This window comes from Pangasianodon hypophthalmus, chromosome 4 (genome assembly GCF_027358585.1).
Source record: "Pangasianodon hypophthalmus isolate fPanHyp1 chromosome 4, fPanHyp1.pri, whole genome shotgun sequence".
Classification (NCBI taxonomy): Eukaryota; Metazoa; Chordata; class Actinopteri; order Siluriformes; family Pangasiidae; genus Pangasianodon; species Pangasianodon hypophthalmus.
In genome coordinates this window covers 445,906-462,890 of record NC_069713.1, presented here as the reverse complement: position 1 = coordinate 462,890, position 16,985 = coordinate 445,906, and positions in this window count along the sequence as shown.

Sequence of the window (16,985 nt, the reverse complement as noted above, 5' to 3'; positions counted from 1 at the left end):
GCAGAATTTGTCCTCCAGGACTCCAGTGGGTTTCTGTTCTTAGAGGTATGAATCTCTCTGGATAAGAGTCTCTGCTAAACACTAGAAATGTAAATCAGTCAGATACCTCCTGACCTCCACTGTGGTTTCAGCACTGGCACTTTGGACCTGCTGAGTTTTATTAAAGCCAACACAAGATTTCAGACTGTGATGTTATTTCACCTGTGCTGTGAGATCACATCTGATATAAACCCAGACTGGCCAGATTTCACTCAATGCAATTTTATTTATATAGTGATTTTTAATGATAGACATTGTGCTAAAGCAGCTTTACAGAAATGCAGGTCTGGTTTTAGATCCTTAATGAACAAGCCAGAGGAGGCAGCGGGGGGAGAGGAAACAAAAACGAGGATGCCGGGCAGGCCTACTTATTCGGCTATGTAAACAACCGTTTAAACCACCACTTCCGAGCATCTTTCTCACCAAGCCAGAACTATGACACACAAAATGGATGAGTTGGAGCTACAAATCACAGCAAATCGTCTCCTTCGGGATTGCTGCGTGATGGTAATGTGAATGAACCAAAACCTGGCTTCACACGCTAATTCCCGAAGCTGCGATTCAGCTAGCAGGACGACAATCCACTGGCAGGACAGAAACAAAGACTCGGGTAAGAGCAGAAGAGGGGGACTTTGCATCTTTGTGCACAATGATTGGTAAAATCATAGACAGGTACTGGTCCCCTGACTTAGAAATGCTGACAGTTATTTGTAAACCATTTTATTTACCAAGAGAGCTAACAGCAGTGATAGTGACTGCTGTGTACACTCCAGCAGACGCTAATGCTATTCACTTCCGTAAATAAACACCAACGAACTCATCCAGACGGAGTGTACATCATAGCGGGTGATTTTAATCAAACGTGCCTGAAAACAGTACTACCTAATTTCACCCAATATGATAAGTGTGCAACCAGAAGGAAAAATACACTGGACCATGTGTACTCCAACATAAAGAATGCCTACAGGGCTGCACCTCTCCCCCACCTAGGACAGTCAGGTCACTGTTCACTGCTCCTTCTCCCTGCATACACCCCGCTGAGGAGGAAAACAAAGCCAGTCATAAAGATCATAAAAACTTGGCCTGAGGGAGCTCTCTCTCAACTGCAGGACTGTTTGAAATGTACAGCCTGGGAGGTTTTTGAACAGCAGGACCTGGAGCAATACACAGAAACTGTATTGTTTTATATTAAAAACTGCACGGACAATGTCACTGTCGACAAAAAGATCCAGAAAAACTGGATGACAAGTGGATGACAAGTGAGGTCCAGTCACTGCTCAAAGACCCAAGAAGAGTGTGGCAGGGAATTCGGAGCATCACCAATTACAAGAACAATAACCACAGCACCATCTATGCTGATGCCTCACTGGCTGAGGAACTTAACCATTTCTTTGCCTGCTTTGAGGTCACTGGGGCCAATGCAAATTCAATGCCACCACCAACCTCTAGCACCTGCCATCTGACCCTACAGGAATGGGAGGAGAGACAAGTGCTCAAAACCGTAAAGACAAGAAAGGATGCTGGCCCTGACGGAGTATCTGACAAGGTACAGATTCCTGGGTGTCCACATATCTGATGACCTCTTTTGGTCTGCTAACACCTTAGCAATCATCAAAAAGGCACAGCAACGGCTACACTTCCTCAGAGTGCACAGAAAAAACAACCTGGAGTGCAAGCTGCTGGTGGCCTTTTACTACTCCACCAGCGAAAGCATGGTAGTATACAACATTTTGGTGTGGTACTCCAGTTTACATTTACAGCATTTAGCAAACACCCTTATCCAGAACAACTTGCACCTCATTTTTTTTTTTATACAACTGAACAGTTGAGGGTTAAGGGCCTTGCTCAAGGGCCCAGCAGTAGCAGCTTGATGGTGCTGGGGATTGAACTCATGACCTTCCAATCAGTAGTCCAACATCTTAACCACTGAGCTACCACTGCCCCTCCAGTTGCACTGCAGCAGACAAGAGCCCTCCAAAGGATAATCAACACAGCCCAAAAAATCACTGGCTGCTCACTACCCTTGCTGGAAGATATTGCCTGCTCCCGTTATCTCATTAGGGCCAAAAACATCATCAAGGACACATCACACCCAGGCCACCACCTGTTTGATCTACTGCCCTCGGACAGGCGGTACAGATCCTTAAGAACAAGGACCACTCACTTTTCAGGACAGTTTTTTCCCTAATGCTATCAGGACTATAAACCCACAAATTCACTAAACGTTAACTGTCAATGTACAGTACTACCTCTGATCACTGTGTCCAACTCCAGTGACTTATTTCTCTACTTTTGTCTACACTTGCTGTTTATATCATATGTAGAATGTCAATGTGCAATACTATCACCTGATCACTTTATTTATCAGGACTCTAAACTCTCAATGCACTAAATGTAGAATGTAAATGTGCAATTACTATCTCTGGTCACTTACTCAACTACGGTCACTTATTCCATTTCAGTCTGTACTTCTGTGTGTCTATACTGAACTGTGTACACCAGTGTAGAGGGTAATGTGCAATACTATCACTGGTCACTTTTCAAAACGTTCAATGTGCAATATTATGACAGTCACCTGCAGTATATACTTTATACTATACTGAATACTTGGAGTTTATTGGTAAGGAACATCAAAAACCCTGCTTTCGCTTGGAGATCACAAGCTTAAGTCCCCACAGTGCCACAGCCGTTCGTGGCCGAGAGTACAAGAGGGCTAAACTGGTTGTGCTCTCTGGATGGGAGGGGCATACTCTCTCTCCCCTGTCAATCACAGTGACACTAGCCTATTGTAGCGCTTTCCTCCGAGTTTGATCCTGCTCCTGGGTTCCTGTGTGGAATTTCACTATATTTATCCTAAATTTCCCCTTTGGGATGAATAACGAACATCTATCTATCTATCTATCTATCTATCTATCTATCTAGCCTCATGTTTGTCAGTGCTAGAAAATTTCCAAATTAGTGTCCGTCACTTGAGAAGGCAACTCAGAAATCTGCAGCTACACCGCCGTGGACACTGCAGTGATCCTGAAAGGGTGATCAGTCTCATTACCAGCCAATCTGAGGGACTGGGGAATCTCCGTGGTTACCGCATGACGCTTGAGAGATGTTGCCTAAACCATTTTCAGCTCACAAGAAGAATGAATTTTCAATGAATTTTGAGATAACTGAGGTAGCTGAAATCTGAGACGTGCTAATTGAGCTAATCTGAGGTAACTGAACTAATCTGAGGTAAAATCTGAGGTAACTGAGCTAACCATCAGTCTGAAAGAGCTGAGTACATATAATATGAAAAAATGTCCGTTATTCACTCTATTCACTCCAATGTTTTTTTTTAATTATTTGTGACTGTTTAATTAATGTGTGGCCATATTTAAAATTGTCATAATACAGAGTGAAAATGTTTATACACTTGTTTTTAAAACTCTTCAGAATGAAGTTCCAGTTTGCATTTATAGCAGAGTGCTGCAGGTTAAAGGCGTCTCCTGATTGGTTCCCTGGTTGGTAAGGGACACAGTTTCCCTAGTAACATAGACTGTTTTTTTATCTAAATTTGTGTGGCAGTAAAATAACGCTATTAGCACACCTGTATCGAAATATTTATGAAGTGTAAACAGGTATAAATTACCTCAGGTTATCGTTAACATTATGATTAAAGATTCACACAAAGCATGTGTTCGTTATAAACTGTGTAACTGAGGGATACAGTGTGGATTTAATGTGTAATGTCACAGACAGGCCAGTAGGGGTCAGTGTTGTCTTTAATTTACCTGCTGCTGAGGTCTTTATTCTGGAGTTCAGTAGATAAACACGACTACACTGAGGAGAGACATGTAGCTACTGTAAATGGCAATAAAGTGAACTGTTAAAGTGTTATTTAAATAAAAGATGCATTAGTGACTACAGAGAGATATTTCATTAAATAAATAACAAATAATAAGCCATGAAGAAAGAGAATATTTATATGGAACAAGAAGTGATGAAGAAGTGATATTAATATCTGAAAGGAATAAACTGTAAGACTGGCAGCTGAAGTCACTGGAGTCTGAACCACACAGATCATTACACATCAGGAGTAACGGTACCGACGCGCACCACGCGGGACTATACGGGAGTAACGGTACCGACGCGCACCACGCGGGACTATACGGGAGTAACGGTACCGACGCGCACCACGCGGGACTATACGGGAGTAACGGTACCGACGCGCACCACGCAGGACTATAAGGGAGTAACGGAACCGACGCGCACCACGCGGGACTATAAGGGAGTAACGGTACCGACTCGCACCACGTGGGACTATACGGGAGTAACGGTACCGACACGCACCACGCAGGACTATACAGGAGTAACGGTACCGACTCGCAACACGCGGGACTATACGGGAGTAAGGGTACCAACGCGCACCACGCGGGACTATACGGGAGTAACGGTACCGACACGCACCACGCGGGACTATACGGGAGTAACGGTACCGACGCGCACCACGCAGAACTATATGGGAGTAAGGGTACCGACGCGCACCACGCGGGACTATACGGGAGTAACGGTATTGACGCGCACCACGCAGAACTATATGGGAGTAAGGGTACCGACGCTCACCACGCGGGACTATACGGGAGTAACGGTACCGACGCGCACCACGCAGAACTATATGGGAGTAAGGGTACCGACGCGCACCACGCGGGACTATACGGGAGTAACGGTACCGACGCGCACCACGCAGAACTATATGGGAGTAAGGGTACCGACGCTCACCACGCGGGACTATACGGGAGTAAGGGTACCGACGCGCACCACGCGGGACTATACGGGAGTAAGGGTACCGACACGCACCACGCGGGACTATACGGGAGTAACGGTACCGAAGCACACCACGCGGGACTATACGGGAGTAAGGGTACCGACGCGCACCACGCGGGACTATACGGGAGTAAGGGTACCGACGCGCACCACGCGGGACTATACGGGAGTAAGGATACCGTCGCGCACCACACAGGACTATACGGGAGTAAGGGTACCCCCGCACACCACACAGGACTATACGGGAGTAACGGTACCGACGCGCACCACGCGGGACTATATACTGTAAGGGTACCGAGACACACCACACGGGACTATACGGGAGTAATGGTACCGAAGCGCACCACGCGGGACTATACGGGAGTAAGGGTACCGACGCGCACCACGCGGGACTATACGGGAGTAACGGTCCCGAAGCGCACCACGCAGGACTATACGGGAGTAAGGGTATACAATGTACACTATACACTATACAATGACACGCTCTCTCACGTGCATTCAGCCCAAACCACTGGCCTGCTTCAAGGGCGACCGCACTGTCTGTATGTGACAGGTAGGAGACTGCTACAGGTGGGAGACTGCTTCAGGTGTCATCATGCAGGTGTGCGTTTGCAAAGTTTTTTGAATCTGATTTTATTTTTGCCTGCATGCAGTTTTCTGGGCTTTGTGCATATGCACACTTTCACTCTGGCATCCACACAAAGTTTTAGAAATGAGGCCCCAGATCCTGTAAATTTATTATTGACATCATTAAAGGAACAAATAATCTGCAAATTCTCTTTGTTGCCGAATTATTTTCTATTTTGCGTCGTCGTGTATCGCTGTAGTTTAGGACTGTGGGGGTTTGTTGCTGAATAATTTTCTATTTTGCGTCGTGTATCGCTGTAGTTTAGGATTGTGGGGGTTTGTTGCTGAATAATTTTCTATTTTGCGTCGTGTATCGCTGTAGTTTAGGACTGTGGGGGTTTGTTGCTGAATTCTTTTCTAGTTTGCGTCGTCGTGTATCGCTGTAGTTTAGGACTGTGGGGGTTTGTTGCTGAATTATTTTCTATTTTGCGTCGTCGCGTATCGCTGTAGTTTAGGATTGAGGGGGTTTGTTGCCGAATTATTTTCTATTTTGCGTCGTCGTGTATCGCTGTAGTTTAGGATTGTGGGGGTTTGTTGCCGAATTATTTTCTATTTTGCGTCGTCGCGTATCGCTGTAGTTTAGGATTGTGGGGGTTTGTTGCTGAATTATTTTCTATTTTGCGTCGTCGCGTATCGCTGTAGTTTAGGATTGAGGGGGTTTGTTGCCGAATTATTTTCTATTTTGCGTCGTCGCGTATCGCTGTAGTTTAGGATTGTGGGGGTTTGTTGCTGGTTGAAGTTCTGGTTGCTTTTGACTGCAGGTTCAGCAGCAGGTTCGTGTTCGGCAGAGAGAAGAGAAACACAAAGAGAAGGGAAATAGGACATTACTCCATCGTTACCTGAAGAACAGGTAAGCAGTTGTGATTTTAGTAGCACCTCGGTGTGTTGTTGGTTTTAAACTGGATTTTTAAATGAACGATGATCTGTCTACATGTAAATTAGGTTTAATGTCATGTTAACTAATATTAACTAACATATTCACTAACGTACATCTATTGCATTTCAGCCCACATTAAGAACTGCTAACTCTACTCAAAACATGCTAACCCTAGCTAACTAGCACCAGTAATTCATCTTGCAAATAATAAGGTGAACTAAAACTGAAATTGAACAAGATGTGGGTTTGTTTGTCTTTAATTATCCTTAATTCATTCCTCATTATCTCCATCACTTACCGCTGTCCTGTTTCCTCTTTTCCTCCTCTTCTTGTTTTCTCTTGCGCTTCTGGCTGCCAGATAGGTACAGTATGTCCTCTTCATCTTCAGGAGTTAAAGCTCGTGCGACTCGAGTGTGAAGAGGTGGCGCAGAAGCATAAACAAGTCACAAACGAGACAGTGCCCCTAAAGGGGGTTGCTGAGATGTTGCTGCACATTATTTTAAGATGAAAATTTCTGATGATTTAAAAGATCAGCCCTCAGGGGCCTCTCAGAATGCGGGGCAGCAGGTAATTGCTGGCCTTGCCTGCTCTGTAGATACGCCTCTGCGTGCATGGATATTGCTACATAACAACACTGCAACTATTTTGTTTACTTTATTACGGTAACTAGATCAGAAAATATGTATAAACCCAGATAGCAAACTGACACAGAAGCAACACAGAATCGATGTCTCTCTCTGTCGGCATGGAAACAGCGTTGATCTGTGAGGTTGATCCAACATCTTTTTGCTTATCGAAGTCGTGTTGAACCAGCGTCGTACACGCCACTGAAAACAAACACAGAAGCGATGTCATTGGTTTGCTTAATGTACGCTGAAACGACTTCACACAATCAACGCATTTTCTACTTGTTTTTAAACTCGCAAATACTCAAATAAATAAATAGATAAATCAGCTGATATATATATAATAATTTTTTAAACACACATCACATTCCATTACTCACTGTTTTACAAATACATCTTTAGAATAAACTTTCTGCAGTATATAAATCTTAAGACTAAATAGCCAAATATAGAAAAATAACTTCACACCCATGCATTCACAAATAGATTAATAAAAATAAATTATACGCTAATATCACTAGTCTCAAAGTTACAAATTAAAAGAGACAGTTTACCCCAAAATGAAACTTGTCATAATATACACACTCTTATTTTGTTCCAAACCTGTTTGACTTTTATAAGGAGATGTAAGGCAGAACGTTAAGAGCCTCAGTCACCATTCACTATCACTGCCTCTTTCTTCTATAAAATACATGAATGGTGAGGAATGGTGTTCCACAAAAGAAACACATACAGGTGTGGAACAACATTAGTGTCAGTAGATCACAGGATTTTTAAACTCTACCTTACACAGTAAACACTTTATAAATAAATGTTACCCTTGAAAACAGAGCACAGAGAAATATAGTAGATAAATTATTTTCCTTTGCAGTTAACATTTATTTCTGAAGTAAGGCAAGTTCTTTGCTCTTGCAGTATTCAGTTGGTCCCTTTGTTATGTTTCTATACACCTGAAGAGAACTTGGTGGTAGTCAGCCATCTACACAATGCAGAGAGAAGTCTGGTGTGGTGTAGACAGGACTGGAATAGACGTCTATCTACGCTGACACGTTAAGGCCGACATCTGTAAGTTCTCGATGTCTTTAACTGGGGCTCCCAGAAAACCTGCAATAAAAATCCTCCAGTTCAGAAACAGTGAAACCGATTCCAGAGCATCTCATCTTGTAGCAGGAGCGTTCCCATAACTGCACCTCTATGATACCTGTAAACTCCAACAAAGGCTCTGAATAAAACATGGCATTTTGGGATTACATGTAATTTTCATAAAAGAGAAATGATGTAAAATATAAATATAGCAACATTTTAAAGAAGAAAAAGTAAATATATTACTACGCCTGTAACGTGTGAAAACATTTTAAGTCATTTTGCTTCAACAGTAGGCTAATTCATGTGCATCAGTAAGTGCACAGGCAACATGTTTGTCTTATTTCCACTGAGATCTGTTCTGATGGTGTTATTCCTCACCATGTAGGTTTCATCCACGCATTTACAAATCCTCTCTGCTGAGATACAAAAGCTTACAAAGGTGTAAAATTGTAATCAGTGTTCTACATGGGAAAGCCTTTAGCATTCAGTGCTGTGCTGTGGCTATGCTGAGGAGTTCCTCCCTAAAAGAAAAAGACATCAGTTACACAGTGAAACTGTATTTCAGTGGCTCATTTATAAAAATGTCAAGTCTTACACACGTAACCTCTAGAATTATACAGAAATAACAGCTGATCCTATTAATAACGCATTCTGTGCTCCACAGATGAAAGTCAGTCGTACGGGTCGATTCCAACACGAATGAAAACGCATATTTTTCACAGTAAACAGAACTTAGAGAATTATTGGAGGGTGATGGTGCTTGAGACATTATTGGTCACTCCGTGTTTCTGTGGAAAAGAAAAAGACTAACAATAATGAGGTCTGAGATTAAAAACATACTAAAAGTTTTCTAAAATATTTTCATCTATTGATGAACATTAACTTACGCTCGTCAAAGACGACTTCTGGTGTGGCTCAGGTCCTCCCTCAGGTAGATCACCTGCTGTCAGCAGGTCAGTGTCTGTCACGCCAGCGCCGCTGAAGTAGAGAGCTGCGACGCTGCCATAAGCTCCTGCTGCTGTCATTTCACTGTTTCCCAAAACACACTCGCTGGGAAGCTGATGACATCACTGCATTTCTGTGACGTGTTAACGCATCAGCTGACCTCTCATGAATCTAGTCATTAGTGGTATTTTATGTAGCCAGCTTTAGTTAATGTTTATCGTTAGATAACAGCTAGTTAGAATAGTTATCCCTGAATCTGTTAGAGAGCAAAGAGTGGCGCGCTAACGCCTGATAGGCTGCTGGGCTCATAAATATTCATCACGTTGTGCGCGTTCGCCCGAACTGATTTGCAAATCAAAGCGCAGCCGGTGAGCGCTAGCCAATGGGATTGCAGCTTGTGCATTAGTTCCGTCCGCTGAGGAAGCAACCAGCTGGCAGAGGCTTCTGCAGGGTCTTAAAGCCTTCGGGTTACGCGAACGGCTACACTGCGATTAATCAGAATAAAGTTGTTAAAATGAAATGATTATTTCTGTAAATGTGAGCGGGACATGAAACCCCCCCGTTCTAAAGGCTGCTACACCCAAACACCATCGCAGCCTCGTCATGGAGCTTCTGAGGAAGGCTTTAACAGAGTTCTGTGCCTCATTTCCACTCGAAATCACCTCACTGCCTTAAAGTCTAACAAATAATACAGTTAGAAAGTGATAAATGTCAAGTTTATCGTGCTGAAGTTGCCAGTTTAAATAACTAAAACGGTTGTAAAGTTTACCTCAGAGTTAGCTGCTGCTTTAGCTCACGCGCGCAAACACGACGATAAATTACACAATTATGAAGCGTTATAAAAGCTTCAAAATATAAACCATTACAACTCTAAAATGATATTTAACATTACACAGTGAAACCACTGTATTAAAGCGGCGAACAAAATATATATTTTCGCTTAACTTTACCTCAGCGTGAAGCGGCAGTTGGCCGTTACGATCCAAATGACGCGCATGCGCAGAACTCAGAATAGCTGCTTTGTGTTGGTCCTGATAAAGCGAGCGAACAGTGAGTGTTGCTTCAACATTGGAAACTAACTGATGACTGATACTGACCTGTACAACTGAACATACACATGAATCCACCTCTCTTTGCTATCTGGTGCTTACACACATAATCTAGGTAATACAATACGTTTTACAAAGGTTAGGAACAGTCTGATAAACATAAATATTACTTTATATATGACTAAATATTTAGTTTCGTAGATCTGTATAAACTGAATGAAAGAAATGAAGTGTAAACTGGCGTTATGAGAGATTACTGACACAGAAAAAAAGCTTTGCGATTAATTCATTATTTACTTCTTATTTGTAAAAGTTAAACTCATAACTTTGATATAGTTTTGTAAGCTGTATTTATTTGCAGTTGGAATTTGAATTCAGGTTTCAGAACTGGCCTTAGTCACGACTCTTGCTTTAGGTAGTCACGTGACATTAGCACCTTCCTTCTTAGGCTGTAGGTCAGGGGTTCCAACACTTTTCTGGACATTATGAATTTTCTGCGACGCCAAGCCTTGACCACCCTAATTTTTTTAATTATCACTTTACCCTCACTGTCCACTTTATTAGGAACACCTGTACAAGTGCACATTTATGCAGTTATCTAATCACACCATCACACCCATATGTGGTTCATCCCCAAACTTGGGAAATACACAATTGTATAGAATGTCTTTGTATATTGTAGCATTACAGTTTCCCTTCACTGGAAGGAAGAGGCCCAAACCTGTTCCAGCATGACAATGCCCCTGTGCACTGTTACGTCCCGTAATATTGTGGGAGGTTTGTCTTTTTCTATCTGCCTTGTTTTGACTGTTACCACTTTTAGATCCTGTGATTGGACAACCGACCGGTCGATCTTCCCTGTCAACGTGATGACGACACCCATCTCTGAACCAATCAGACACCCCCAGTCTACTATAAGGACTCGGAAATGACGTAAGACGGGAGAGTGTGTTTCTCCTTTGCTGATAGTTCTCGCTTGTTTGTCACGCTGTCCATCCTTTTCGAGTTTCTGGTGCAATTATGATTTGTTAGTTTATCGTGAGTTATTTCTGATCGCTCCCTTTACTCTACATGTTGTATTTACTCGCCTCTGATTTGACTCTGGCTGTTTGCCCGATTGTGCTGTGATCTGATTCCCTTTCTCTCTTTAAGAGTTGATGGTTGGATTTATCTCTTGACTCATAGTGTTGAGATGAGGTTAGTATGTCACGTGACCTACACAAAGCAACATGTAGAATATCGCTTGTATAAAAACACTAGGATAGGAGCGGGAGCTAATGCTTGTATTTATGTTTTGTTAGTGAGAGTAGTTAGTTGGCGTTTACGCCGAAGTTTTGTGGACATAATTCCTCACTAAAGTTTTTCTGATAAGCATTTTCGGTTTCTGTTTGATTCATTACTCCACACATCTCATTCCTTTAGTAACAGACAGCCTCCCCGATTCTAAAAACATCTTTAATTTCTTTTTCATTAATTTATTCTTTGTGTTCACTTCCTACATCCCTGGACGCTAATTTTGACAACAGCAGCAGCCCAATAGGAAGTCGTAGCATACATGCTCATGTCAAGTAACTTTAGCAGTTTTACACACACTCAGTACTGTTTGACTTTATAGTATGCAGCTGTGGATGAGCAGTGAGGAGGTGTTTCCTCTCAGTCTGGTTCCTCTCAAGGTTTCTTCCTCATGTCATTTCAGAGAGTCTTTTCTTGCCACCATTGCCTCTGACTTTCTCATTAGGGATCTAAATCTATATCTGGATTTCTGTAAAGCTGCTTTGTGACAGTGTCCATTGTTAAAAGCGCTATATAAATGAAATAAAATTTAATTGAATTTAAAAGAGGAGTGAAATCTTGCTGCTGCATTTGTGTTTGTTGTATACTGGGTTACGAGGACCAGTCCAAAATCTTTGCAAAACTAAAGTGCACATACAAGCAAATGTACATTATATATATATATATACATATAAGTATATGTAGATTTTCCTGGAACTTATTTGAACTCTTGGTAAGTAATTAATCTCTTGGATTAATATATGTATGTGTGTGTGTAATAAATATATATATATATAAAACGTAGAGAGAGAGAGAGCAAGCAAGCAGAACATAGACTCTGAACAGGCAGGGTTAGTGCAAACAAACATGTATTTATTTAGTGGAGTTGTGATGGGGAATGGTGGTGCTGGTGGAGGGAGAGTGGGTGTGGCTGGCTTTCTGGACTGTGGGCTGCAGTGAGGAATGGGACAGGAGGGTCGCTATATATATGTAGCTATATATATGTAGCTATATATAGGGTCGCGGTGGCACGGGGTCGGGAGGCGTCCCGGAAGCGTGGTGGTTGTAGACTCGCGGTGCAGCACAGTGGGGGACCGGTGTCTTCGGTGCTGTCGTCTGGGTACATGCTAGTGCTTCGATCATCTCTCTGGGGTTGTCAGGGGCTCTCATCCTGGCCACTTTAGTGCTTTGATCATCTCTTGCACTCTTTGGGCGGCAGAGTTCTCAGGAAAAAATCCACGGTGACTTCTCGGCTACTTTCGTAGCGGTGAGCTGGTTGCAGCCAGTGTTTCGTGATGCAGAGCAGGGCTCTGGGGGTGGTTTTGGGATTGTAGGTCCACTTGTGGAACTCTGCCACCGTGTTGGAGGAGGAGAGACCACACCACACCAGGATTTCTTCTTTGAGGATGTCATAATCAGCAGTCGCCCCTGGTGCAAGGGTGTAGTAGGCCAGCTGGGCCTCCCCAGAGAGGAATGGTGCAAGCGCTTGGGCCCAGTCCCATTTATGCCATCCTTCATGGGTGGTGATCCACTCAAACATGTGGAGGTAGGTCTTCAGCATTATTTTAGAATCCTAACATTTATGATTATTTTAGTTTGTCCAGTTACTTTTGAGCCTGTGAAAATGGAGGGACTCCATTAAAAAATGGCTGTAATTCCTAAATGGTTAATGCAGTATTTTTGTTAAACCCCAAGCTGAAAGTCTACACTTCAATCACATCTTGATTGCTTCATTTCAAATCCCTTGTGGCGGTGTACAGAAGTAAAATTACAAAATTGTGTCACTGTCCAAATACTTATGGATCTGACTGTATACAAAACTAGACCTAGATCTATAAAAATAATTTCAGAACTCTAAAATAATCTCGAGGCAAACACAGTGCACAGAAATGCCTCAAGCAATAGATGTTGCAGCCAGGGACCCCTTTAAATATAAAATGAATGCAAAGCAGCTCCTCATCACAGATATTGTTTATGAACATTGTACTTTTTAAACACCCACCCAGGCCACCCCATACACCCACAACCAATTTTGAGACCGCTGACCACGCACTGTAAAGTCCACTCACTGACCAATTTATTAGGAACACCTGTACACCTGCTCATTAATTCAGGTGACAGGAACGCTCAAACAACCACTCAAATAATTCACTCAAATAACTCAAATAACCACTGTTTACAACCAAGGTGAGCAGAAAAGCATCTCAGAACACAGTTTTAGAATGGGGTTGGTGAGTTTTAGAATTTGGTTGGTCAGTGTATCTCAGAAGAAAAGCATGAGTATCTGTTCTATACCTATAAATTAATCTTAGCTCCCCTTTTCTATCTAAACCAGAACATCAGTCCTGCAGTTTACAGAAGCCACAACAACATGCAAATAACATCATGAGCTACAACACGAAATCAAAGTGTGGCATTACTTTAGTGCAGGATTACTCTCTAAATGTTGAAATACTGACCTTCCCCTTTGTGACAAAAGCTTAACGTGTGTGTGTGTGTGTCATATAGGGCTGTGCAGTATGACATAATAATGTGATAAATGATGTCACAATATACTTTTCTATGATATATTGCGGATATCATCAGTATTTTTATAACAATTAAAAACTCATGGAGAATGGAAACAACAGTGGTAAATTTGTACTGAAGCTTTAAAACTGTAAAATGGTACAAATTTTGTTTATTTGTTTATTTTTTGTCTCCGTATTTTCAGTGTCATTAATTTTGTAGGACACTGAATAAAAGTATGATTAAACTCAGTTTCTCACAGTTTTTAAAATTAAACACAGCTGTTTTACTGGATGCCTGTATTTCATAATGCACATTGTTTATCATGTATCACTGGACCAACATTTCTAAAGGGTGGGAATATTTATGCACCACAAGTGGAAAAATGTGTTAGCTCGATTTGTAATTCATGTAGTTTGTGACTAGTTCAATAAAATATTAACAGCGGAGAGGAATAAGTGCTAAATATATACGTGGACGGCGGCGTCGAGAGCGGTAAGACCTGCGGTGGCGGGGTCTGTGTTTACATCAATGATGCTTGGTGTCGTGATACTGTGGTAGTCTGCAGACACTGCTCTCCCCTTGTGGAGTTTATAATCGTCAAGTCCCGACCTGTCTACATTCCGAGGGAGTTCACAGTGATTCTGCTGGTCGCTGTTTACATTCCACCCAGCTCTAACAACAACGATAGGAACGAGGCACTCAGAAGCCATGGCTGACAGGAGAGGTCCATAACCTGCTGAAGGCACGAAATGCTGCCTTTAGGGCCGACGATGACGACGACCTGAGAACAGCTAGGGCCAACCTGTCCCGTGGCATCAAAAAGGCCAAAAGACAATACGCCAGGAGGATAACCCACAACTTTAAAGACAGCAGAGACACAAGGAGCCTGTGGCAGGGAATCCAAACCATCACTGACTACAAACCAACAATAATCTCTCTCTAAACATAGAGAAGACAAAGGAGATTGTTGTCGACTTTCGGAGAGCACACACTCAGCACCCTCCTCTGATCATCAACAGTGCTGCTGTGGAAAGGGTGAGCAGCACCAAGTTTCTGGGTGTGCACATAACAGAGGACCTCTCCTGGACCACCAACACTGCATCTCTGGCCATGAAAGCACAACAATGCCTCTATTTCCTCCGCAAACTGAGAAGAGCCAGAGTCCCGACACCCATCATGTACTCATTCTACCGTGGCACCATTGAAAGTATCCTGACCAGCTGCATCACTGTGTGGTTTGGGAACAGCACTGCTCAAAACCAGAAGACACTGCAACGCATAATGAACGCAGCAGGAAAAATCATCAGTGCCACATTACCTTCCCTCACAGACATTTACAGCACCCAGTTAACCCGGAAAGCACTCAGTATAGCGGGGGACCTCAGCATAGCGGGGGACCCCAAAAAGCACTCAGCATAGCGGGGGACCTCACCCACCCGGAAAGCACTCAGTATAGCGGGGGACCCCAAAAAGCACTCAGCATAGCGGGGGACCCCAAAAAGCACTCAGCATAGCGGGGGACCCCAAAAAGCACTCAGCATAGCGGGGGACCCCAAAAAGCACTCAGCATAGCGGGGGACCTCACCCACCCGGGGACCCCACCCACCCCTTACAAGGCCTCTTTAGTCTTCTGCCATCGGGGAGGAGATTTCGCAGCCTCCAGGCCCGAACCACAAGACTGAAGAACAGCTTCAGCCACCAGGCTGTCAGAAAGCTCAACTCTCTCCCCTCTCTGCCTTAAGAGTCACCGAACTGTAACTGCACACACACACACACACACACACACACACACACCCCAAATCACACAAATGCACAAGCCACTTTTACTACTGCTGCTCTCTCGTTTGCATTAAAATGTAAATATCTACACACTCACATGTGCCGTGAATGTCTATAGTGCACATATTTTATTTTATTTTACTTTTTTAATCATTTGTCTTGTTATGTTGGTTTCTCACACCATGGTTCTGAGGGAAACGAAATTTCAATCCTCTGTGTGTCCTGTACATATAGCAGAATTGACAATAAAGTTGACTTTGACTTTAAAACAGACTGAGAAAAAACGCAACTTTAAAAACACCTGTAAAAGACTGATGCAGGCTGTTACAGATCACTAGCTGTGAGAGTGAAGTGCGCATGCGAGAATCGAATATGAAAGTGTAAAAGGTGAAGCTTCAGCGGCACGGAGCGGAGTGGAGCAAACTGAGTTTTCAACCTTCACACGGTGAGTTAATTACAGATATTATAACACACAAATGTTATATAAATATTACAGTTTAAGCGACTGAGATGAGTTTATGTGTTAATACAGAGCTGCACTTTTAATAAACTCGTCATGAAGAGTTTCTGTAAAATGGCCGCTGTGGAAATAAATAAATAAATAAATAAATAAATAAAACACCTGACAGTAAATAGTTCTGTAAATAGTTGTACAGAAATACCGGATTGTTATTTTGAGTAGTGTTTAGTGTTTTTATTGTTTTTGCTAATAAACGCCAAACGGTGGTGTATTTACTAGAGAAAATAGCGTTAATGTAGTGAGCTTGCTATCTCAGGCTAAACAACAAAATGGCTCCTGACACTGCGAGTAATCTCACTGCTCCTCCTGAAAGCACGGTTAATGAAGCCGCACGTAAAAAGCAGCTTAACTTTCTACACAACGATCATTTTAATTAAATAAGTCACAAAACGAACAACAGCAATTGACAGTATCTATCAGTATACAGGCTAAAAGATTTATATAAATGTGTTTATATATATATATATATATATATATATATATATATATGTGTATATGTATATATGTATATATATATATATATATATATGAGACTCTAAAAAGTTTTAAGCCAGATAAAAATAAATTTACAAAAAAAAACTTTTTTAAGAAACTATATTATTATTATTATTATTATTATTATTATCTCTTTAAACTTCGATCGATATTGCCATTTTTTAGCCTGTATACTCACAGATACTATGAATTGTTGTGTGTTTGTTTTGTTACTGATCTATTTAAAATAATCGTTTTGTAGAAAGTTAAGGTGCTTTGGGTGTGTGTGTGTGTGTGTGGTGTGTGTGTGTGTTTGTGTGTGTCTGTGGTGTGTGTGTGTGTGTGTGTGTGTGCTTGCTTCAGTGCTTTCAGGAAGAACA